Source organism: Epargyreus clarus, unplaced genomic scaffold (assembly GCF_041222505.1).
Source record: "Epargyreus clarus isolate Ecla_fem2 unplaced genomic scaffold, WU_Ecla_fem_2.2 ptg000021l, whole genome shotgun sequence".
Lineage (NCBI taxonomy): Eukaryota > Metazoa > Arthropoda > Insecta > Lepidoptera > Hesperiidae > Epargyreus > Epargyreus clarus.
Window position 1 is genome coordinate 14,464,256 of NW_027332228.1, and position 25,791 is coordinate 14,490,046.

The 25,791-nt window shown below is 32.5% G+C and overlaps 1 protein-coding gene and 1 long non-coding RNA gene across 2 annotated transcripts in view; one reads left to right on the forward strand and one right to left on the reverse strand.

Annotated features, from left to right (window-relative positions):
• The window catches only part of knockout (Stork-head domain-containing protein knockout), a 263,079-nt gene that overhangs the window by 29,577 nt on the left and 207,711 nt on the right, over nucleotides 1–25,791 (forward strand). The window lies entirely within an intron of this gene.
• Nucleotides 414–2,306, reverse strand: LOC140750824 (uncharacterized). The gene is made up of 3 exons (XR_012103251.1): nucleotides 2,097–2,306; nucleotides 1,881–2,001; nucleotides 414–1,328 (listed from the first exon to the last, which is right to left on the reverse strand). It is a non-coding gene; the product is annotated as an uncharacterized LOC140750824 (long non-coding RNA).

Sequence of the window (25,791 nt, forward strand, 5' to 3'; positions counted from 1 at the left end):
ATGCAAGTTCTTGTTTTTTAATTAATTTATTTTCTTGTTAGGCTACAGATTGAATTAATCTTTTATTAAAACTATGTCTTATTATAATACAAGTTGCAGGTACAATGCAATATATTAATATAATTTATAGTTAGTATCAAAGTATGTGTTTAGAGGTGACTGAAGACTGTTTTACATTAATATGCAACAGTAACTGTTTACTCACAACTTTATTATTATTAACAAAAGAATTAACATAAAAAACATACAAATTTATTTTATTTTTATTAGTTATTTAAAAGTTGTACCAACAAAGTAAACACTAATACATCAAAAAGAATTAATGCTAATAATGAAATACTAGATTATAAAATGATAAATTCAAAATCAAATTTACAATTAACAATTTACAACAAATGTATATTATACAATTATTAGTATCAACAATTAAATGTGAGTAAATATTATGTCATTAAAAAATAGGAAAGATTAATAAACATAATCGCAAATAAAAACATTAGTAGTAAAAGTGAAAATTACAAGTACAATAAACTTATACTATTAAATTTTAAATATTGTAACAAATCATTACTGCAATATTTAATGAAATAAATACATTGATAATTTAAAAAAGATTGTATCACAAAGTGATGCAATATGAATAAATTAGTGAGTAACAAAATAAATTATTAATAACATTATAGAAAATATCAACATTATAAAATACACTATTTAAATAATATAAGTAACAAATAAAAAAAAAATGTATTATTATTAACAGAAAAGTAAATTATTAAAAGAAAAAATAATATGTTATCAAGTAAGTTCCAAATCCTTTTCTATAATTTCTATAAAATAAACTATTAGATAATAAATCAATTTGGGGAAATGTTAGAAGCTGACCTATCTCTATTGCTATTTCACAAATGTACATTAACTTCAATACTTATATAATGTTCTAAGTTTGATCGTGTTTTAGTTTGTGCAAATGGAAGATATTTAAATTGGCAAAATATAATATTAACATTATATTACTTTTAAAGTATTCATTTAAAGTATTAATTCCATTAATATTATATTTAAGTTAACATTTATAATTAATGACGGTATTACAAGGTAGCTAATAATAATTTATAATACATTATTTCTATGAATGATATTTGACGTAGACATTTAGTATAGATACATTATATGCTATCCTCTTTTTCAAATGTGACAATTCCCTTGTGAGTCCAAAGGTGGGAGTCAACTGCCTGATATGCCTTGAACTGCAACTGGTGGGGTTGCAATTCTGGATGCAGCTTTTGAAGGCAAAAATTTCAGCATGCCGTTGGGGATGACAAGTTCCACTAAAACAGAGTATAAAATAATTAGTAAGCTTATTCCAGGGAGTATTACATTATAAGTGTTTGTTAGTGTATGACTGTGGCAAGGAAGACTATAAAGTCTACTTATGAGGATGAAATATTTTGAATAATTAAATAAACAACAAAACAAATAATTTATATACTACTCTGAATTTGACTGCTTCCTAACTGATTGATGTATTGTAACATATTGTTTGCATACCCTATTGGGACTTATGTATTAATATAACTGTCAATCTATACAGTATAATTAAAATTTTAATTTTGAAACTTTAGAAACATATTTTATAACTCTTTTTTATACAACTAAAATGTATTAACATTATTAACATTATAAAAGGAAAATGTAAACCAGTTAAAAATTTTTGTAGGAAACAATAAACAGAATCAAAGGATATGCAAATACATATTATCATCTCTGTTTAAATAAAATAAGAAATGTTTCAGTCAACATCATTTGTGTTTCAAATTTATTTATTAAGTAAACAACATGTAAATATTTATAAAATAAATAAAAATAGATTGATTTTTTACCTTTTTACAATCCACTTGTTATCTTTGAATGTGAGTAGTGCACATGCAATTTTAACGCCAATATGTTCCACACCGGCTTATAAATTCGGGGCCAGCAGCTGGTTTATTTAAATTGACGTGTCTAAAAACAAAAGGCATAATTACGTGGGGCTAATGTAATGCAAGTATAAAGAAACGTTTCACATATACATACGTAGAAAATATTATCGTACTCACCTCTCTACTCGGTACTCGATTTTATGAATTCCAGCATTATTTAAACTTACACAACACAACTACAACTTCAACTTCAACAAAGTACAACTTTATACTTTTATTGAGTAGCATCTTTTTAAAACGTAGTGGTTATAATATTCTCTTAGACTTTTTACTGTTTTTGATTTTAAAAGTATACAAAAACTTTGAAAGATGATAAACACTGACACTTAAAAAGTTTTTAATTTTTTTTAAATAAACAATACATGACAGTTAAACTGTCAATCCCAACGACAAAGAAGTTTATTGTCTTTATGGTAGTGATAAATTTAAAATAAATATTTATATTAATAGCAAAGCATCGTTAATTTCTTTTCGCAAGCATCGTTAAGTACTTTATATATCTTTTAAATTTTCTTTAAATATATGTCATATTATTTGCTTTGGCATTATGTTTATAGGATGTTGATCAATATTTAGCGCGGTAAAAAGAAAAAAAGGCCTCAAACGTTTCATGAAAACTCAAGATTGTCAAAATGGCGGATTATATTTGTCTCACTTTTTTTGCGTACGTATGAAGGTGACAAAATATTCATCGTCAACGAGCGCCTGGTCAACGAGTTACGATTGCTCGTTTGTGCATTTCCGACAACTTATACTACCAATGCATTGGATTCGGACCAACGACCCGAGCTCTCGGCTCGATCTCGTGAGTGCACATTTTAAAACTCATACTAGGGGTACTGTAGGGTTTCGAACGTAAATTCCGAATTTGTTGTAAGCAGTGGAGTAAACTTCCGGTTCCGGTTTTCCCACGGAGCTACGACGTACGATTCTAGTAGAACTAGTTTAGAATTTCCTTCGAGCTGAATAGTGGCTGTATCTATCGCTATTTTAACAGTCTACACAAACAGGCAATGGAGTGAACGTTCTATGAATATCGTCAAACCATTACTGCTGCTGAGCACGGGTATCAGATTGACGCCACCGTCCATCGCGCTGGACAAATGCGTATTGATAGACTTCACATACCTTTGAAAACTTTTTTTTAAGATCTCCCAGTTATGCAGGTTTCCTTACATGTTTTACTTCATCGTTTAAGTAAATGATAATTAATTTCTAATACGAATATACGAGTAACTATGAAAATCGGAAATGCTAGCTTGGGATATGAACCTTGGACCCTTCGACCGAGAGGCCGCTTTTTTAACCACTAGGGTATCTGCTATTACTATGAATGTTGGGTTCTGATTTATTATTATTTGCAACATGAAAATGTGACAAGGATTCTCAATTCTTATTCTGCTGTTACGCGAATTTGTATCTTTCCCAAGCCCTTCGTAGTAAATTCGCATGTAAATCGTATTTGTAAACTGTGGAGCGAACTCACCACATCCGGCCCTACACGCGGCCCTTTAGAAAACGGGTTTCTGACTTTCTTTGTAGCGGCCGAATTGGTCAATACCCTTCGAGTAGTTGAAGATTCAGACATCGTACCACGAGGTGCGACAGTTTCATCGGAATTAGTTTTTTGAGAAATATTCTTGCAAAAGAATCGATCAAGTACCGTTACCACAACAAGGTCACTTTTCAATTCGCTCGCGAGATTCTCTTTTTTGTCCCTCTCCCTAGGTAGATACCTAATCGCTGATTTACATTAACGACACTTTAATGATACTTGGACGATGAAAGAATGCCTTTAACAAGTAGAAAATGACGTCAATGAAAATGACGTCACAACACATGTTTGCAACAATTGCACAAATTGAAATCAAAGTATTATTACCATATTATCAATAAGCATCTTGTTACATTCACATCTACGTGCAATTGTGCATTCCTTGGTTTTTCTACTTTAACGCAGGAATCCTTGATATTTTTAAGAAAAAAAAGAAACCTATATCTATCTTGTAATAAATCCTCTATTTTTGTCTAAGGGCCTCATTAAAATGTGTGACACGTTTTCAATATTTATCCATACACACATGACCAAAATAAGATGACATAAAATGTTTAACATGGTTATTCTATTTTTATTGGCGCTATACAAACATACAATACAAATATAGTGCTAATTATGCAAATAACATGTGTATTTGAATTTCACCCAAAGGCAAATATTTCCCAAATATAAATACATATTATGTACACTTTTAACTATTTGGTTGCTTAAATTTCTTCGTACAAATTTAAGATGCTCACAGAGCTGTTAATACCCCCAGTCGCGATGCGCTAAGCAATCGATCTGTTTTCATCGCTCTGATTTGATTAGAGAGGTTCGTGTGACGTTGATGACATTGCTTCAGCACTTCTTTGCCCTTTCCTATTTCCGCTTCATTAATCATTAGCAAATAGACGCGGTCTTAGATCAATGGTGTTTACAATGCATATTTCAAAATTAGCTGCGCAATGAATCGCTAAGAAGATTATTGGGCTAATTGGCGCGCACTTTGTGTTTGTATTGGTTAAGGTACTGTTTTCAGCTTATGACGAACTAATTGACTATAGAGATACTTTCTGAAATTATATATATTTTGTATAATTTCAAAGTGGTACAATGTATGATTTGAAAACTTAAAACGTTTTAGAACAGTTTTTTTTTTATTCGAATGAAGGGACATTGTCACAATTGTTTCTGCCTTATAATAGCAACCGAGCTATTCTAGTTTGTAAGCTGTGATAAAGCAGAGATAACATGTAGGGTACTCTAGTTCTACGGTCCTCATAGTAGTAAGGAATATCTGATCTTCGGATAGGATTTTTGTCTTAAATAAAGTCGGTTACAGATGTCCATTAGCGGTAGATTAAGTGAGGTGCATGCTAATTCACGTTTGTATAATCTATAACAGTCATAGACGAATTAAACAATTTCCCTGTGAAGAACACAATAGAACAACAATTTTAATAAACGAAGAACAATCCGATATACATCGGTATCCGTATCTGACCTTGATAGTACGTTTCTCGTTTACAAACGGCGCGCACCCCCGCATTGGCGTCCTGCGATTACCGCATAAGGGGTCTTTACACGCTGTGATGTAAACGATGGTTATAACTGATTTAAAAACTGAACGGATAAATGTGTATCGATTTGGACTAGGTAATAACTTAATTGATTAATTTGATATTTTTCGAATGGTATATTAAATTGGTCGATAAACTTAGACTGATATAAATTTGTAACTTGCTTGTCAAAATAAAACTATAAATAAAATCAGGACCAAAACCAATAATAGTTAATTTAAACTTTAAAAACCTAATGGTTATTAGTACAATTAATAAATCAAATAATTAAAATGTATATAAAATGATAAAATATACGGAAAAGCATATGCCCACTTGTCGATACTTGGAGTCATTTCAATCACTGTTGATATTTATTTATTTCCATTTAACTCAGACATAGTCCATATTTTGTTAGCATTTACATTGTACTTAAAAACCTATGTTAGTAAAACTTATTATAATTAAAAAGAAACAAAAAATAATAACAATAAATAACAAAGAGAACAAAACAACGAAAATTATTTTTAACGCGACATATTTAAGCACAGATAATCAAATAAGAGTTACACAGATATATCATATTTCTTTTAACTTATTTTTCATACAATGGTCTCTCCACTGTATGAAAACCTTTTAAAACGTAAATTACACTGATTTTCGGTGTAATTAATACAAAATTTATTTTTAGACCGTTCGTGTGAAATACAAAACAGCTTAATAGATGTTAATCTACAAGGCATGCGTACAATAATATTATGAATGAACTTACCAAAAAGGAGTTGAATATTTTTGGCGCTGTACTTAAATATATAAAATATTTCCATAAAGTTTACGTAACAATTGAATGGAAACGTTGTAACCATTCTTACACGGCATTGCCAAGTATAAATACGAGTACATAACCATTTTTGAACGAATGACGTTACAGAGTTTATCGCGCATACAGCTGTAACACAAAACATTTAGCAGTTGTTTACCTGTGGGCAGTCTATGGTCAAAGTAATTATAATTTGCGTGTGTAGAATAAAATCAAGCTTTGTTAAAACAAGCACATATTTGGCGATGTCAATGTCAAAAAACATGTTTGAATTTATTTACATACGCCGTTTCGAATGGATGGAACGATAATATTTGATGTTTGTTACGTAATAGCATAAATTAGTAAAGATGCTTCGGCGCCTTGAAATTGAATGAAGCCACAAACGGCTTATTATAGTAAGTTCTTTTTTTGAATCCTTGACAAATAAAAACATTTTTAGAGAAAATTTACGAATAAATAACTAATACTGCGTAATTTACAATTACAATGTACAATTTACATAATAAATAAATATTATTTCAAATATTTTAGGGACATTTTAGCACGGAGACGTGGCAAAACTTTTTTACGCAACTATTTCAATTCTCAAAACTGGGTACATTTTCTTGTTAGGAGTGAGTAATCTTTACTAATCTATGCGTAATAGCTAATCAATCATGGCGGCGTTGAATCTGAATATTAATGAGAATTAATATTTATACATTTATCAACTATTTGTTTTGAATATTTAATATTCAGTGTACATATCGGATACTCTTAAAAACATACTTGGGTGAAGATGAATTAAGTATTAGAAAATCTCTTTGTAAAAATGTATGAACGGTTTTTATACATCAGAAAGTTTATTGTCGGTAGTATATTAATATGATGATAAATTTATGACTATAAATGAAGTATGAGTATGTTACGTAGTTTTCATTACGTAGGCACTTAGTGTATTATATTTTCATGTTTAAATATTATGTATTAAAATATATTACAATGTTCCTAAATGCTATGATTATTATTAAGCTGTAGAAAAGCTGTAAATTACAAATATTGAGAATAAAAGTTATATTGTTTATTTACGTATCGTACGTGCTTATTACAATTTAGTATAGTGTGGACATATGGAATTGTAGGTATGTGATGAATAATCAATAAATATTTTTTATATAAGTACAAAAATCTTCAAAGCTTATTTTGTAAAAGCGCATAACGTCAAAATATTCGACTTCGTTTTCTATTTCATATTGTCTTGCTTCTATTTCATTTCATATTATGTTTCTCACAATGCGACAAAGGGGACCGTCTGGTGTTTAAAATTCAATAGAGATTCGTAGACTGTAGCTAATAGAAGAGGAGCTTTAAGGCTTCGTGGTGATGCCCCGTGAGGTATAAAGGCGCTGCGATATGAAGATGTGACCAGCTTTTCATGTTATTGTAGGAATTGTCCTGCATTTACATTGAATAAAAATAAAAATGGTATTACATTAATCATAAATAGGCTATCAAGTATTTATAATAGTATCCGATCGTTTTTTGGGGATTCACAGCTTTGATGCAATTTGATTGGCTCTGTTATGTAAGTTGAAGTTATGTCTTTGATCTATCTGTCTTTATATATACGAGTATGTATTAAATGTTTAGGTGCTGTAAGACGTTTGCAATATTAAATTGGTTAATGTAATATTTGAAATGAAGCTAAAGAAAATAAAATGTACTAAAGACAAGTGTGATTTTATTCGCATTTTATACACACTTTTTACACATAAATTAAGTGTGAATATCGGTTCTATTCGTAGGGTTTTCATTGTTTCGTGGGCGTTCTAATACTTACTTTAATATGGAAATGTATGCGACTCATTTGCATCCTTTTTAATAAGGATTTTTAACGATCTAAACGTATTAATTTAGGGTGCGTCGATTGTTGGAATACTTGCAGAATAATTATTTCTTTAAAAACCTTAAATGTAGGCACGTACGTAAAACTCAAAAAATAACGTGATCTTTGTTTTAAAAATATATAACTATCCAAGTATAATTTGTATTCCAGTCTTATGTTACCTCTGTTCTAAGCTACAGCGAAATAAAATAACTCTATTTATACTATTCTAATAATCCCTACTTTTGTTAATGTAATGACAGATTTACCATTAAAACTTGATACGAAGGTCAAAGAGTATACACTTTCTTACAAACCTTTCAATGAGAAACATGTGTTAAAAAGTTAAGTCTTTCCAATCAAAATCTAACTTGAATCCTAAATTTGAATGTTTCCGCACCCTTCCCAATTTGTGTGCCGTCGTGGCCACCGCGCGGATGTGTGTGTAGTCGTACAGAGGGGCGCGATCGATACCCCCGTCTCGACCGACCTGCAGCCTGACCTTGCACTCGGGCCCTGAGGCTGTACGGCCCTAACTCTGCGGGTCCTATTATACCCGGATTTGATAATAATAGCCCTGGAATTAGGACTATTTCTAAAGCCAGAACTGATTAGCTTTTAAAGCGACTTAGGGAGTGATAAGTTATAGCCAATCAAAAATTACTAAAGTCGGTTACAGAAGCGTTTCTTACCTAAGTAAAGTTACAAAGCTCGTATGTTACCTAACTTCAGCCTTAAAATCATAATACAGAAGCGCTTAACACAGTTAACAGACAACATACTTGGTTCAACTTATTCCTCGGATTATGAACGCATATCTACTTCTACTTCACACACTAACTTATTTACATTTCCATTTTGAATATAGATAATTATGCGATTGACAGTAAGAACTCCAAGGAAATTATATAAGTAGGTTTACAGTGCGGACATTGTCAAAGATTTCATCTTGATTCACATTCACACCAACACAGATTGACTGACGCTTTAAATTTATTTCAGAATTACTTATTCCCTATTGGTAATAAGACTGATATACTTTTTCAGACCCATATATGATCTATCGTTTCTATAATCCAATGTCTTTCAACTTATATATCCTAAGCTCCATTTATCCTTCAGAGTTCACCTACACGATTTGTTCTAAATGTTCCAAGCCATTTTAGTGTGTAGCTGTGGTTACTGATAATTGAGATATCCATGTTACGATCACGCCCTTGTCATATGAAATTCGATCTAAGGTTTAACTGTAACGAGGCCGTTTGGTACAACGTATGTGTTACACTCAAGCTCCGGATTACAAGGATACGTATAAAACCAAGTATTTCTATAGATAACATGTATTATTAGTATATTTGTCCGAGTATTCGTATTTTATCCAAGTATTCTTAGAGCTACATCTATTCTTGGTATACTTTTCCTAGTTTATGTTTTTATCCTTGTAAGTACTTCCGTTATTAAGCGATTTCTATCTAGTAGTTCTATTTATTCTTATAATACCTGTGTTCAGTGTTCTTGTGTTCTGGTTTGAAAAATATCGTGAGGACTAACACGAGGAGTCGAAGATGACCAAAGGATACTAAAGTCTTGCTTATCGCTATCTAAGTGATGTCTCTTATCAATTGAAATGGAGAGATCCAACTTAGTTCACAGGGTGGAAAGGCATATCCGACTTTGCTATTATAATTTTATCTGCGAAAGATTACAGTTTCTATGCGAAAATAACTGCATGCTCCTGTGCTGCTTTAATTTCATTAAAAATGACGATTCGTGAATAGGTTATAGTTGTAGGTAATTGTTTCAATTTAATAATTGAAACTACTCGTAGTGATATACTAACTATCCATTTTCCGTTTAACCTTATAGCAAAGCCATAGTTAAAATAAGCCACTAATAGCAGTTACAGAATTTTGAGCTGCAAACTAACTTCCCAACTCAGATACCTCATCCATACAGTTAGGAATCGATTCCACTGCAGGTTAAACTGACAAACTGAGTTAGGCTTCAATCAAACTGTGTCCAATCCCTTACTAATAAGTTCCGCTCGTCTGCGGAAGTGTATCAAATGGCACATTTGTTTTTTTTTTTCTATAATCTAGTAGTAGCAGATGAGAAGTCCTGATGGTAAGTGGCTACTGCGCCCATGGACATCTGTAATCAACCCCAAATAAGATTAGTTTGTTACCTCAGGTCGGTCACAAATGCGCTGCTACCTAGGACTAAACTGGAAAGCCTCTGAAAAGTATATCTCCCTTACCACACCTTCAAACAAGTACACTATCACCATCAACAATTGTTTCTCATGCCTCATTCCTCAATCAAGTGACTTCTTCAGGTTGTTCTAGAGTAATCCTCCTCTAGCTATTCTCTCCAAGCTGTTCTAAAAAAATCCTCTTATAGCTACCCTTTTCCGAATGTTCATACAATTTTAGGCAGAAATAGGTGTGTACCCCTTTTACTAACAAGTTCCTCGTGTCTGCGGAAGTGTATCAAATCGTACATTTGTTTCTGCGTTTCTAGCTCAATTTGCTATCGGTACAAATTGTTACATGCATCTATTGCTCGTAATTAAGATGCGAATTGGCACGATGATATAACAGCTGGCTTGTTTCACGGTGAACTGGTGAACGAGAGGCGATACAAATGTTGTTAAAAGTCTAATCAGTCATTAAATGATGAGATTGAAACATAAAATTTACGTAGAAGTTTAAATAATATGGCGTTAGAATATTTATTAGTATTGTTAATAAATTAGAACTAGGCATATCTGCCGTAGAAATTATAATTCTTTGGGCAGACGTATTTTGAAATACTACGTGGATGAGAATTTGGAAAAGGATGCTCTAAAACAACCTGCAGAAGATACTCGATGGAGGAATGAGGCAGGAGAAACAATCGTTGATGGTCACGATGATGATGATGATGATGATGATAATGATGATGAAAGTAGCATAGCAAAAATAGTCAAGCATTTCGGCAAAAGAAGAAGAGTTACTGCTGCATAATAAGAGTTATTACTTATGATAGCATTATCCATTTCATAATCTTTGTTTATAATTTGTTTTTCGTTTCTCTTATGATCTGACAAGTGGCTATACTGGCGTTGGGCCAAAACGGAAAGAAATTAGCAAGTCAAATTGTTTTATACCAAACAGATGTATGTATAAGTGATTTTTGATTGATGCAGATTCCCTCAATTAAGGCAACAATACTGGTGGACTGTTACGTGTATCATTCTCTTACTATGCCTTACTTTCAATCTTCTTTATGTGTCAGAAGTGCAATTATTTGCAGGCACTTCACACGCAAGGCTATTAATAATTTGGAGCAAGCGAATTTTATTATCAGTTTCGAGTATTGTGGGACATTGGAACAAAACATTAGATAATACTCAAAAATATTTCGGTATTCTTCATAAAATATTGAATAATAATTTATTTATTTCAGATATAGATTCCAGCACGATACAATAATTCAGTAATAAAAAATAAGTAGAATAATAATTTCTATCACATGAGTTTCAACCAGATTGGAATGGTTTATGTGATCGTTACACGAATGTATGTTTTTAAGAGAGTGAAAAGTGTTTTCAATAAATTTTTCTTCTTTCATTTAAAGAGTATTTTTATATGATTTAAATGTGATTGGACACTACCGATAGTCAATGGACATCTGTAATCAATCCCACATAGAACAGTGTCTCTACTTTCAGATCCAATTACAGATCCGTTTCCACCCTTGTGGTTTAAAATGATCGCCTTTTATGTAATTAACAAGCATCCACGTCTATTCCTTCCACTGGAAATGCAAGAACTTTACGCTGGAAGTAAAAACGAAAAAACTAAATGTTGGAATTGGAAATATCGGAATAGACGCTCGCGAAAGCAAATTATGTACACATCATTCAAAGCGAAACAACCGATCCATCGCAACTTTTCCCTTGCATCGTTATGCTAATTTCAAACATAAATGGGAGAATAGAAAAACGCCGATGTAGGTGTAAAACAATAGGTCGGTCGCGCGTCGCCGGCTCCGATTATGCGACCTTGGATACGTTTCCGTCCTTAGTAGCGACCGATCTTGTCGCTAATGACTAACTTCTAGTGTTTCTTTGAAAAGGATGGATTGTTCTATTTTTAAACGTTTAATGTTCGATGTTTATTGTTTGTTTTTTAAATGATTGGATTATTTTTGTCGCGTTTTAAATAGACTTAGTTTTAGTGTGCAATGTGCAGGCAATACTGCATATAATAAACCTTCCTTGGCAGTCGGATAAAAATAAATACGGTGTATTTTATAATTATATTTTTATGTGTGGTTAATCTTCAATGTTTAGTAAACTGTTCTAGATAATTAGTCTATTTCTATTGCGTTTTAAAACTGGATTAAAAGTGTTTGTGGCAAAAGTGTTTTCTCAGTAAGTATAGACATATTTTTTTTCGAGAAAGAAAATTATATCTTTTTACTACAATTGTTAATAATAAGTATTAAGTTTTCAATTGTTATATAATGTCATAAATAAAGTAATGTTTCAGCATCATAACTTTACACCTTACAAAACGTATACCGAATAATGAATAATGTATCGTTGCGAATACCCTGCGACCTAAAAAGTATTGACAGTTTTAATTACCATCGACGTTAACGCGAAGTCGCGGACGGACTTGCGTTTCCGTTTATAACATTTTCACAAACATTTGGGACACGGTTCACTTGCGACAGGCTTGCGACTTGTTTACGCGACGCGCATAAACGTTCAATTCTACTACGAGTGGAGGAAACAAAATCGGTTACTGCATGCAAAATAGGTGCAGTTATAGAAACGACGTATTTCGGAGTTTTGGGATTACGCGCTTGTTTTACTAATGGTGTAATTTGATGCCAAGGTGCTATTGCAGTTTGTGAAAATACACAAGAAAAGTTTGAAGTGACTAGTCGTAACCAGATAAATCCCTAAATATTAAATCTGTTTAACCCAAATGCTTGTATACCTATGTTAATCCTTATATATATTCATAAAATCTATGATATTCGCATATTAGCGTAGAAAGCGTCAAGGCTTAGTTTTTGTAATCTGTAATAAGATTAGTTGAGGTAAGCGTGGCTAACCTTGAGTCTTTATTGGAATCTTCGGTAGTTTTAATTTTCCCCATCTCACTGAAAGGTATCTATCTAATTTCAGTGGCCGACAGCTTGTAATTCTTCCATTGCTCCTTGCCTAAAATTTTCTAATATTTTGATAGAAAAGCGGTAGAAGTTATTCAAAACTTCGCTAGTAACAACACCGTATTTAGGCACTAAATAACTATATTGTAGCGTAAATTTCACAAAATCAGCACGTCTATAAACGCACCCTTGGCAGCGCGGCCGTCCAAGGCTGTTTTGCATCTAAATGAACTGCATACTGGTTCCTATAGTAACGCTTCAATTAAACCGGATAAAATCTTCTATACACAGGCACGAACCTGAGACTTTAAGCTTGCGTTAGAAAACCTGATCATGATCACTGGTTAAACATCATCTCATTAGCGTGATAAGCAATGCTATTTTGCTGTTAGCTATCAGCAATCTTGTAACATTTTCATATTGATGTATGCAAATTTTGATATTAAAGCGATGGTAGAGCTATTAGCGCTAAGTTTGGTTATTAGGATTAGTTATCGAGTCTGCTGTAGGTTGCAAGGGTTCGTGATAGAGCTTTAGATTTTTAAGAGTTTCTTAGTTGGGTTTTAGATGCCATTCAACAGAAAGAAGAAATAAAAGGCTTATTTTTCACTCTAGAGGTGTACGTATATTTATTGTGTATACTACTATACTAGTAGATACTTATTTGTGCCTTTTAATAGTAGTGTCAAACTCTATAGCTTTTTGGTTTAATGTGGTCAACGCATGAAAAGATCCTTTTAGTTCTCATGCTTAGCAATAACTTTAGAGTCGATATTTAGGGTTCTAACTATTCGGGGTTCACTTGAGCAATGAACGAACCCTTTTAAAACCTAACGAACCTTATTAATGCATTGCTTGTATGTTATTAGGATTTCATAAATAAACAAGTCATGTACACTGGAACTCTATAATATAATATTATTTTATTAGTTCCAGTTGCTACCCACTTTTTGAATACCCGTTTTTGAATAAGCCGTTACTGAGCATGATAAATAAAATACACATTAATAAAATAACCTTATTTATCACAAATTAAAAAGTTAATTACAGTAATTATTATTTACACGCTGGGTGGTTTCAAAACGTCGTAACGACAGGCACCTGATATGGCGAAGTGCGACTGCAATAAAACGGGACAAATAAACCGCAATTATGACAGCGTCATAATATTATTTTGTATTACGAAACTGACTAGTGCGAGTCGGACTCGTACACGAAAGGTTCCGTTCATTTTTCAGTGGATTTCACTATTTACACAAGCACGGAACGACACGGAAGGTCACGTGGAATATTTCACATATATTTTGAAGATAGTTTAGTAATAATGAGAGAGACGAAACACCAAAAAAGCACCGAAAAAATATGTTTGTTGTATGATGTTTTTATTTTTTGTTAATAAGAAAATTTTAAGTCTTACGGTTTTAAAGATCAAGTTCAAGTCAAGTTCCTTTATTTTTTTTATTATTACTATGTTATTACAGTTCAAAAGATACAGTTCTGCAATAGATAGACGGAAAACGAAGCTTTAGTAGGTACTAGGATTCCGTTAGCACCATTTGGGTACGGAACCCTAAAAAACGTGGCTTATGTTGGAAGGACCGTTACTCAATAAAATAGTTACTCAGAAACAAGTAAACAACGGGTAAGTTTACTGCAAGTTATTTGCGTTTACTGTTTTTCGTTTTCATGCGTGCCTCGGAACGACTCGTTTGTTTCTTATCGAGACGTTGACTCGAGTGAACTTTGTGCAGGTAGTAAACTAAAAGTCCTAAAGGCCCTAAAGAAATAAGAACTAAATTTTGTAAAGTAATCAAATTCTATTTTTTTTTCATAAGAATTTGTTGAATTTTCAGATCAACAAAAATCCATTAATTTTCCGCTGTTGGAACACAGTGTCGTTCCTTGAGTACGCTTACAATACATCTACTAGATACTAGACACTCAATTTACCATATTTAACTTATTTTATAACTCTTAAGGCTGTTTGAACAGCATCTAACCTATTCTGAGTATGGTGTATATCATAGACTTAAAAGTAGGTATGAACTATTATTGAGGCCGAAAAAATAAAAAAAATATTTGCGATTCAGAATGTAATAAACATAAACTATAATAGGTACTTATTATTAAAAATATTTGTTGTTTCTTCTGACTTATTTATTTGACATAAAAATTGATGTTTTTCTGTACTTCTAATCAGTTGCGGAGATATTTACTTAAACGTTGAACAACAATTTCTCACACACTAAATTTTCAAAAATCCTTACCGTAATTCAACTTTCTATTTGTCGCACTAAAGTTACGTTCAATCGTTTTAACTTCAAGTAGTGTGTTCACCACTGTCATTAAATCACGCGGTTTCAACATTGCAGTGTATAAATCCTAGGTGTAAACTATTAACATTGGAACTGGTCTGCCTACTAGCAGGTTTGATCTGATGGCTATCGCTCTGGTTAAGTAGTTTTTCATTTAAATAAACAAAGCGTAATGACAGACAATTGTCTAGGTTCGAATTTAGGCTATTAGACTTAGATAACTTCTGTTTTTTCGGATTTCAGGATGCCTTAACGATTACAAAGATAACGTCACGATATCCTTCTTCATTGAAATGCTTAAGTTTTCATTTTGGGAACTTTGTGAGAAGAACACAATATCTGAGGAATTGTGTGAGGTACTGGTGTCCATACTGACAAGCAGTATTCCGGGTTCATACTCTACTCAATTAGATCTCCATTAAATGAATTTAGATATATTTTCTAGGATTGAATGTTCCTTTCGTCTTTGAATGTCTTTGAATGTAAAATCATTCTTTATCGATACAAAAATCCAAGTTTATGTGTGGAAAAATAAGTACTAAAAAGTAAAATTTCGAAATAACAGAAATATGCCCAAACCAATGGCCTAATTAGCCATTCCCAGCAGTGGGATTAAAGTATCAATGACGAAACAAAGTATGATTGTACTGGTAGTTCCACTTCTGGAAACCGGTAAAGTTTGCTTTTCCGGTAACTCGGCTATGATTTACACTTCCTGCGCAGTTCTTAAGAACATCTATAGATAGTGAGTGATGTTCCGAACAACTGGAAGGCGACCACCCGTGTATATGGCCGTAAATACCTTCCGTTTGTTACTTTATCATCCCGTCCAAGTGCTCAATCATTCGGTGGATTTCTCAGTTTTATCGTCGTTTTATAGAAAACGTTCAGCTTATCGATGGGTTTATAAGAAACAGTTTTTGCACAGGTGTTCCTTATATTACGAAGATCGGCACTAAGATATGATTGTCGAGAATTTATCCTCAAGGGTCCAATAGGGGGTGAAAGTAGTTGCAAAAGATAGTTACAAATTTAAGGCTAATATTTTCCTTTTACATAATATGACACAAGTTATATTTTTAACTTTCAATGCTATTTATAATGATGCTTAAGAGATAGACAGCTAAACTTCCAAACGCTCCAAATATTTATGACATCATAAGATATGATCGCGACCTTTAGCAACGGGTTGCGAACAAGAAAGAGAAAGAGTGTTACTATGAGTAATATCGGTGAATTAATTTTGTTCGTGAATATGTAAATAGAATTATTTAACTGGAAATACAGTTGCAATATATGCGATGGTGATGCATCATGATGCATTTATATCATGCTCCGTACGGTCCGTGGCAAAACAAAATCCTTTCGTTCATTACCCTTAGTGAGTTTTTACGGTTTTACAAAAATGACTGTTTGTGTTTTTGTTTACGTATTTTCCATACATTTACAATCAGTTCTGATACAATCCGCTAGGGGCGCTGATTGGAAATGTATGGGGAAATACGTAAAGAAATACCAAAACAGTCATTTTGTAAAAAAGTTAAAACTCATACTAAGGGTATTGTATAGTGTACGCGCAGGCACGAACCAAAATATAATACGATTGTCTGATATGACACGTTTCATGCCTGTAGATAGAAGTATATCTCAGCAGTCCATTGAACACCGTATTATCACATTGCTCTGTAAATATATCCGCGTCAAAGATATGATCCCATAAGTTTGGGAACTTGTTTAAATGCTTAAGTTTTAACTATTCTTTATATCAGGATATAGATATATATATATATATATATATAGAAAGTTTTCATTTATTTGTTTCATTTAACTATTCACACAAAATTATTTTAAGCACCATTGTGAGTACTTTCATTATTTAGACTTAGACGTAGGTAGTTACAGAAATGTTTTACTTCCATTAAAACTGTTGACCATAGACCAAACAGAAATCCAGTAATCCTAACCGCAGAAACAATGAAGCCATAATAACAATAAATTTCATCTACGTATTGACTAATGAATTCCAAGTACCGACAAATTAATTCGTAAGGGAATACGATAGTCTTGTTCTGCTTGTTAATAGTTTATTACAATAAATACAGTAATTGACACACACCATTAATCTCGGGACTCAAGAATAAAGATAGAGATCTCGGGTAATAACATGCTTCGGTCCAGAACTCGTTTGAAACGATCGAGTATTGCATTCACATTACATTATACGTATTTGCGTTAAATATAGGATAATTTAGATAACCCTTTTCTGTAATGTAAAGCTTTAAGTACAGTTACAGTTTCCCACACAAATGCCTCGCACGCACATCTCAGTACACATGGGTGTTTGTGTGGCTGGACTACGTGTGTGTGAGGGTCATGGGGTTGTATCTGTAGTGTTATTATTATTATGATATCGAAAGTACTTTAAATCGAAATTACTTTGGTTTGTTGTACGACGAAATGATATATTACGAGAGCTTCTACCTTACTTCTTAAAAACATCTACTGTCTGTAATCGATCTTAGATGGGATTTCTATCTTAGGTGTAGTCGGTTAAATGTACAATTGACAATGTAATACGTTTGCGGCAAATCCTTTTTATTTACTAAAAAAATCTATTTACAACAGTGAATTAGTGCTATTATAACAATAAGATATAACAGTGTTAGTTATGGTATAACGAAATTTTGGTGGTTGAATGTAGTACAATAGCACATTCTTTCCAAAATTCCGTTTTTATAACATTCGTAGTTTTTCTTCAAATTTATGAACTAGACAAACAAATACAACAAAATTATCGTAATTTTCCGAGTTAGCTATCGTAATATATACTATCATAATATCAATGATATATTCGTCCAAGTATTCCATTAAAAGCTCAACCACCCGTGCCGTCGATATATCAAAAGCACAGTGCAACGATCATTACATAATGTACCCTCCACAAGCCAGCGACTACAAGCTATAAATAAGTCAATCGTGTTAAAATAAACAAATGTAATGTTAGCGAGGTATACGGATAAAATATTTTTGATTAATTAAAAAAAATAAGATATTAGAGTTCATACATAGTGATGCTGTATTATTTTAAGATAATTGTTTAAGAATTACCTGCCTAATCGTATTACTTACTTTTATTCAATTAGTGGTTAAATAAAACTGAAATTGAACGAGAATATTATTATCTATAACGTTGATTATTTATTGATTGCTTATTCCCGTAGAAAAAAGTTATAATATATGTTTGGATAACAGACTTCCAAATACCACAATTAATTGGCTATTAGATCACCATTCGTAAAAATGGCTGTTGATTTTGTTTTAACATTTTGTAAATTTCGTTAGCCACTCGTTTTTCTCTCACGATCAAGCAAGTCCCTAACAGACCTGCGGTTTGCACTGCAATCTATGATGCGATGTAATGCATGTCCCGCGTTCAATTACAAATTGATGTCCGATAATGAATTGATAGCGCCTATTAATTTGGAATCGGATTCAGCGTGTTATGAATCAAAATTATAATGACGATTCCGTGTAAATGTTTCGTTTCATATTTAATAGTACTTAATTGCCGAATATCTTATATTAGTATGATTAATACGAATAATAAATAAATTGTGGGTAATATTGATCGTTACTATGAGCCTTTTAAAGCCAGTAGAAGTCTTAATGGTTCGACTCTGAAGGCATTACCGCAACACGCATCTACTTTATGTTTCTGTGTTCTGGTACGGTTTAGTAAAGGAAAGATACACGGAGCGTTCCAGCTTAGTTCTATAGGATAGTTATGAAACTGTGGTCAACCTCATGTAAGAGTCTAATTCTATCTTGGATTAATTTTACAGATGTCCATTGGCGACATTTGCCACTCAGTACCGACACGTGGACTTCATGCTTATTTGCTACTTGCATACTATAAATCTTTGTAATGGGATAAATTCTCTATACTTTACAGCTTTAATTACAGAAATTAGTTTAAAAGTTTTATTAATTAAAGTTATTTTAATCGATAACTTTTATTATACGACACTTAAAGACACGCGTGTTAATACATCGTAAACATTGTGTCGTGTTTATCATGTTTTATTCGTATTAACTTATTTAAATAAGTGCAATTTTAGTCTATTTGCAAAGCGAACTGAGCACTACTAAATGTTGCTATAAATCGAGAAGCGCATTGTGGTACAGCCTTGCCAAGACCGGCATTATGAATGTGAAATAATGGGACGTTTTATTAAGACGTAGCCTCATTTTAAGCTTTCCACAAAGAAATAGCTTCTGCAATTTAACGATGTAATAGAAGTGACAAGTATGTATTTAGAAAATTAGGTTTTAAAATTTATAAACTATTTTCGTACCTTTTCCACATTAAATGATATTCTTGACTCAAATTGGTTATGATATTATTATTATACATCTGTAATATATATTTTAGTGTAGCCTGAATCAACAATTTATAATCCTAACTTTGGACGACTCCTGGTTCGGAGCGGTCACCTTATATTACTTGTAGGTTCAGGGTTCGATGCTCGGCCAGACGATGAATCTAAACGATGAATTTAGATTTCCATTCTGGGTCTGGGTGTTTGAGTGTTTGTCTTTTTGTGTGCCACACAAGGCAAGTCCTATCGTTGGACTATGAATGTAGAAGACGTTATTATTACTATAATTATGAAGGTGGTAGAACCCTATGTAGTTCGACTCCGGCGGCACCACCGCCACACCTATTTCTACCTCAAAACAACAGCGGTAGGTGCTGCTGTGTTCTAGTTTATAGGGTGTGGTAAGTACCCTAAAGGAGACATACTTTTCCGAAGCGTTCCAGCTTAGTCCTCAGGGGTAGCGGCGCATATGTGGCCGACCTCAGGTAGGAATATGGAATCCTAACTGGGGTTGATTACATATGTCAATGTGCGGCAGTAGCCACTTACCATCAGGTGGACTGTATGCTCGTCTGCTACTCCTATATTATAAAAAAATGATGATGAAGATGGTAGACATAGTTAGTGACTCACTTCGCCTTAAGTCCTTAAAACAACTCATCTGTCACCAACCTTATTACACCACTAAAACAAATGAACAAAAATTTGCAATAAACGTTATTTATTTCTCGACTGCGGAATTATTGCAATAAATCTCTTAGCGTTTTATTAAGTTGTTACTCCATTATGCGATGGCACGGGAAAGAACAGCGATTCAGGGTTTATCGTGCCAACCAATGTGCAATGCAATTTACGAGCAGTTTTGGGTTCATTCTATGCTTTGGTGTGCTGGTTGCTTGATTACCGTATAGTTTATGGATGTCTGGTCCGTATTTGTTTTGTGAAGCTATTTGCTTTGTATTATGTCATTAGATCCAGACAAATAATTTTGTTGCAGACAATACAATTTATAATTGAGTTTCCGATGGTTATGGATTTAGGGACCTTTAAATTCTAATAACTATAGTTTAATGTGTCTATTAGTTATTTATTTCTTAGAGTATATTTGTATAATCATTCATTATAAAAATAAAACATTAAGTGTTGTTATTTGAAAAAAATTAAGTTTCTTAACGTGTCTTGCTGTAAAAGTTATAGAAGAAACGATGACTTAAGAGAAAAGCGTTATTTCCTGTTGTGTGCCCATGCGCTCTCTTAACCTTATTAGTTCAGTACAAAATGCGTGGTTGTGTAATAGAATAATAGACAAACCTTTTTGATCTTCTTCCTAAAAAAACTTGCGTTTACAAAGCAAGCTTAGGGTCGAAATGATTTTGCGAGTTTTCCTTTTTGAAAGCATAGCAATCTCTAAAGAATTTCACATTCTCATAATAGTGGCTCTTACTATGCTGACGTCGCGAAGGGCGCAAACTTTTTGTCTCTCAACTATGGGGAATTTAATAAAAAGTGTACCGCATAGAGCTATGGTATTCGCAGATTGCACGGATGAGGGGAGAACCATAATTTTTCACCATGGGGTTTAAATTAAGCAAGCACCCAATGAGGGTGCGTTTACAAGTGCACTATTCACACATAGACAGATTATTGTGGTCGTTTATACGATACGATATGTCGTAACAAATAATAAAATATTTTTATTTATTTAGTTGTTAGGTGTAAGAGTGTAAAATTTGTTCCTTTTCTAATACATTTGTTCATGATGTTCAATGAAATAAATAATATTTTTTATCGTTTGGTGTTTGACACGGGAAGGAGAGGTTAGGTTACGTTAGGATTTATATCAAAAAAAACTTTGCAATTATGCAATAACCTAAAAAATTACATAAAATTTAATTTACATTGATGCATAATTTTGAAACTATAATTGCTGGTTATCAAATATTAATTTGCGGTTTCAATCAGTATTTCAAGTATATTGCAGATTGATAAGAAAACATAATTACTTGCTTGAAAATCTCAGTTTTCCTAAGTAAGCAGCTGTAAGTAGGTTTGGTTATATCATAATTACGTTTTAAGAGTAAACCGGCAATTTTCTGATATTTATCATGTGATAATAACAGTTGCGCTGCTCATTTACTGCGCTCAGTAAATAATTAATTCATTGTTCTATGTCTTAATTATTCTTAGTCATAGTAGGCTAGGTAGGCTATCTATTTCCGTAAATATCAGCATTCAGTTGTTAAAGGTTACTGAGTTTTTGTTTTCATGAAATTGACGTAGGATCGCTTGCAGTCATTTGATGGTAATTGGTCTAAAGAAATCTGTTTAAGACAAATAGGATTTTAGTTGAATTTGAGGTCGGCTACTGATGTATTGCTATATCTGAGGTTTAAGTTGTAATGCGTTGTTTAAGTGTATTTTATTTACCGCACTCTTTAAAGTCTAACCCAATACCGTTTAATACTCCGCTTACAAGCCAGGAATAGAAGTGGATCCAGTGAAGTCGGACCACAAAACATTATGCCATCTTTAATCTTATATATAGAGTAAGGCGCTGTCGTTTCCTAACGGTGTGCTAAGTATGTGTTAAGTGTGTGTGAGATACACTTAAACGAGACCTTCCAACTTAGACCAAGGTGTAGTAACGCATCTATGACAAACCTCTGGTAGTCTAATCCTATCTAGGGTTAATAGCAGATTTCCATGGGCGGCAATAGTCACTTATCATCAAGTAGACAGCATACTCGGATGCTACCTTTATATTATAAAAAGCAAGTTGCTATGCACAAAATCTTGCTCTACCAATTATTATATTTTTTTGTTTCGCCTAGCTCCCATTTTTTTATTTTATCTTAGCTTATCAGCACCTCTTTGTCGCATGACTAATCGTTCTTAGTCATAGCTTCAAACTTAAGTACAAACACCGCTAATTCCGTTGCAAAAATTATCATAAAAATTAGCATTTCGCATATATTATCTATGTGGCGATCACGACCGTTATAGAATAATAGCGAATAGGGATGTTAGAGATATAAAATTTCGGATCTGGTTACGGATTTATTAAAAATGTTTTATCTGTTTCGGATACGTTTACGGGTATTGTATTATTTCGGAATATCTGATAGCTTCAGATAATTATGGCTTCTTATAAAAGATTAAGGAATTATTAAAAAATAAATAACAAGTATAAAACGTTCCCTCTTTAATCAGAATATGTGTATATGTACAAAGTAAAGAAATAAATTAAATTTTAATGTGGATCGATGGCGAAGAAAATATAAATAGCTAAAGATTTGATTGATTTGTAAAGAAACTGAACAGAGTCGGCTTGGTCGGGAGAAAACTTTTCATAATAGACTCCGCCGTAATCCGAAATTATTCTTAACTCTATTCGAACATAAGTCTGAAGAACTGCAATCGACTCCGATATTAATTCGGTTACGGTTTCGGATATATTTTTATTTCGGATATCATAGATTCGATTCGATGCTCCATCCCTAGCGACCTAATATAGAGTGGGCCGCTAATCCACAAATCCCCGCCACTACTTCCGGCCGCCATTGAATGCCAACTACAGCTTTGACACAAGCTTAAACTGTTCAAAGACTAAACATGATGAATGTCTCGTTTCCTATAGTGTTTGGACTTTCATTCAGTGAAATTAGTGCTCGAGAAATGCATAATTTGAACACTGGATATTTGACGCGTATACGTGTATTTCTGTTAAGGAACCCTAATTTAAACAAAGCTCTTTTGTCTTGTAACTACAGACTTACTCCCGTATTTAGCTTCTTAGGGACGTTGTTATAAATATTTTATTATTATAATGCTGGGCACGGGTGTTCTCTTGGAGTGAGAGAGGTTTAGGCCATGGTCCACCGCGCTAGAAATGTGCGAATTGGTAGACTTCACGCACCATTCAGTATTTTTTTAAGGACTCTCTGACGTGTAGGTTATCTCATTATCTAATTGACCGTTAAGGCAAATAATAATAATTTGTCTATTACGTACATAACTTTGAAAAATCAGGTGCGAGCCTAGAATTCAAATATGGAACCTACTAAAATATATAGTTGACAATTGAGTGTCTTAATTCACAGCTTCATACACAACGTTTAACCTTTAAATTATTAATATTTTATTATTTCCCAAATTTCAGTCCCATGGAACTCTCAGTAATTTATAGTTCATTATATTCAGCGATGCAAATTAATTTTATCTCCAGCACGGGTAAGTAACAGCACGTGTTATCGTCAGGCGTACGGCATCCAGACAGGATAATGGGATTTGCCGTTAACTTTTACGTTAAATACGTACGTTACGGCTAATGAGGTACTGGATACGCGAATATCAACCCTTTTGATTTTAGCTTTTTGATTTGGAACATCCATTAAGGTTGTTTTAATATTAAGTGGAGTTTGATAAGCTTTATTGGATACAATTAAATAGACTCTTTACAGCATTAACATACGGCATTTATCTACGAATTAATCGAGGTGAGGTCATGATTTAAATACTTTTTTAACCTATTGTGGTGGGTAATGTATTGCGAGCGTATCTATGTAGTATGTCTTATTCTTTAGCATGTCTTGTAGCCCAAACGGCGTGACGGATTTTACAAGTTTTTTTTAGCAAATGAGGCGTCGTTGGATTCGTCTAATATGTGGGAGTGATATAGGCTCTATATGTAACCAACTTTATATAATACCTGAGATGTCGTCCCTGATGCATGATAGGCAATACATAATAGTATGTAGTAAGTAAAAAATCATCTAAAATTTTTAAATATTTTTTCCTAAAACTTATCAAAAAATTACGTAAAAGTGAAAAAATATAAAACATGATCTCATACAATTATTGATTTAAATTCTCATTTATCATAGTAGAGAAAACCGTTATTTTTAGATTTAATAGTGAAAAAATTAAGATGCAAAAGTGAAAAAAATAAATTAACCATATAATGATTGTTTTAAATTGTCATTTATCACTTTAATAGTATTTCATTATATATAAATTAATAAGCTAATTATTACAGGCGTGCTAATTAGCGATTAATAGTAATATAATACATATAAATAGGCGTAAAGTTATATGCAATTAATTTGATAGATTTAATGTCAAAATAATATACTCTATATTATTTACTAGAAGTGTTAAGTAACCAACATGTTAAAAATTAAGAAAACTAATATTTTTAGATTTGAAACTGTTAAAACTTTTCGTAACCTGTATTTTTATTTAATTGCATATATGAGGTCTGGAGAAGTCTGGAATTGCATATATAAGGAGTAAACTCCAATCGTGCGTCGTAGCTGACACACACACATTTTTTAGTATTGTATATTTTAATGTCTACTATAAATCATGAGTTAAAATAGCATTTCTATCGTCGTGTATAATTTGTGTGATCTATCATGATTGAATAATTGTATAAATTAACAATATGTTATGTATAATTTAAACAAGACGAATGGGAAAGGATTTTTCACTTCGAAACAAAAAAAATATGATCATCGTTTAGATTATCATTTAAGGATAAACTTATTCTTGGAATTTGGTGACGCATTCAGTACTTCTTGATATTTTCTACATATTGCCTTAACTATATAAAATAACGGAATAATTCTATCAAGGAAATCAAGAAAAAAGTATTTATAATTTATATGAATTGTTGGTCCGTTTCTGTACCTACATCCTACATGGTCAACGGTAGATAAGTTATTAAAGAAAATTTGATTCAAGAATAAATTATATTCTTCTTAATCGTGATCCACTGACGATTCATGAAGTATTAAATTAAATCAGAAAAAATTTAGTTATTTTTTTATGAAATGAAACAATATTTATATTAATAAGGTTCATTGTGTGGTAAATTATTACTTGAAAACAATATTTTTATAATATAGGAGTACCAGACGAGCGTGCAAGTCACCTGATGGTATGTGGCTACAGCCGCTCACGAACATCTTGTTATCAACCCCAGATAGTATTAGCTTTCTATCTGAGATTCGCTACCCCTGAGGAAGCTGAAAGGCATCGGAAAAGTATGTCTCCTTTACCACATTCTTCAAACCAAAACACAGCAGCGCTTAAGACTGCTGTTATTAGGTAATAAAAGACCTCGTGTTCAACTTCAACTAATACTGTTATAAGGTAGAAATATATC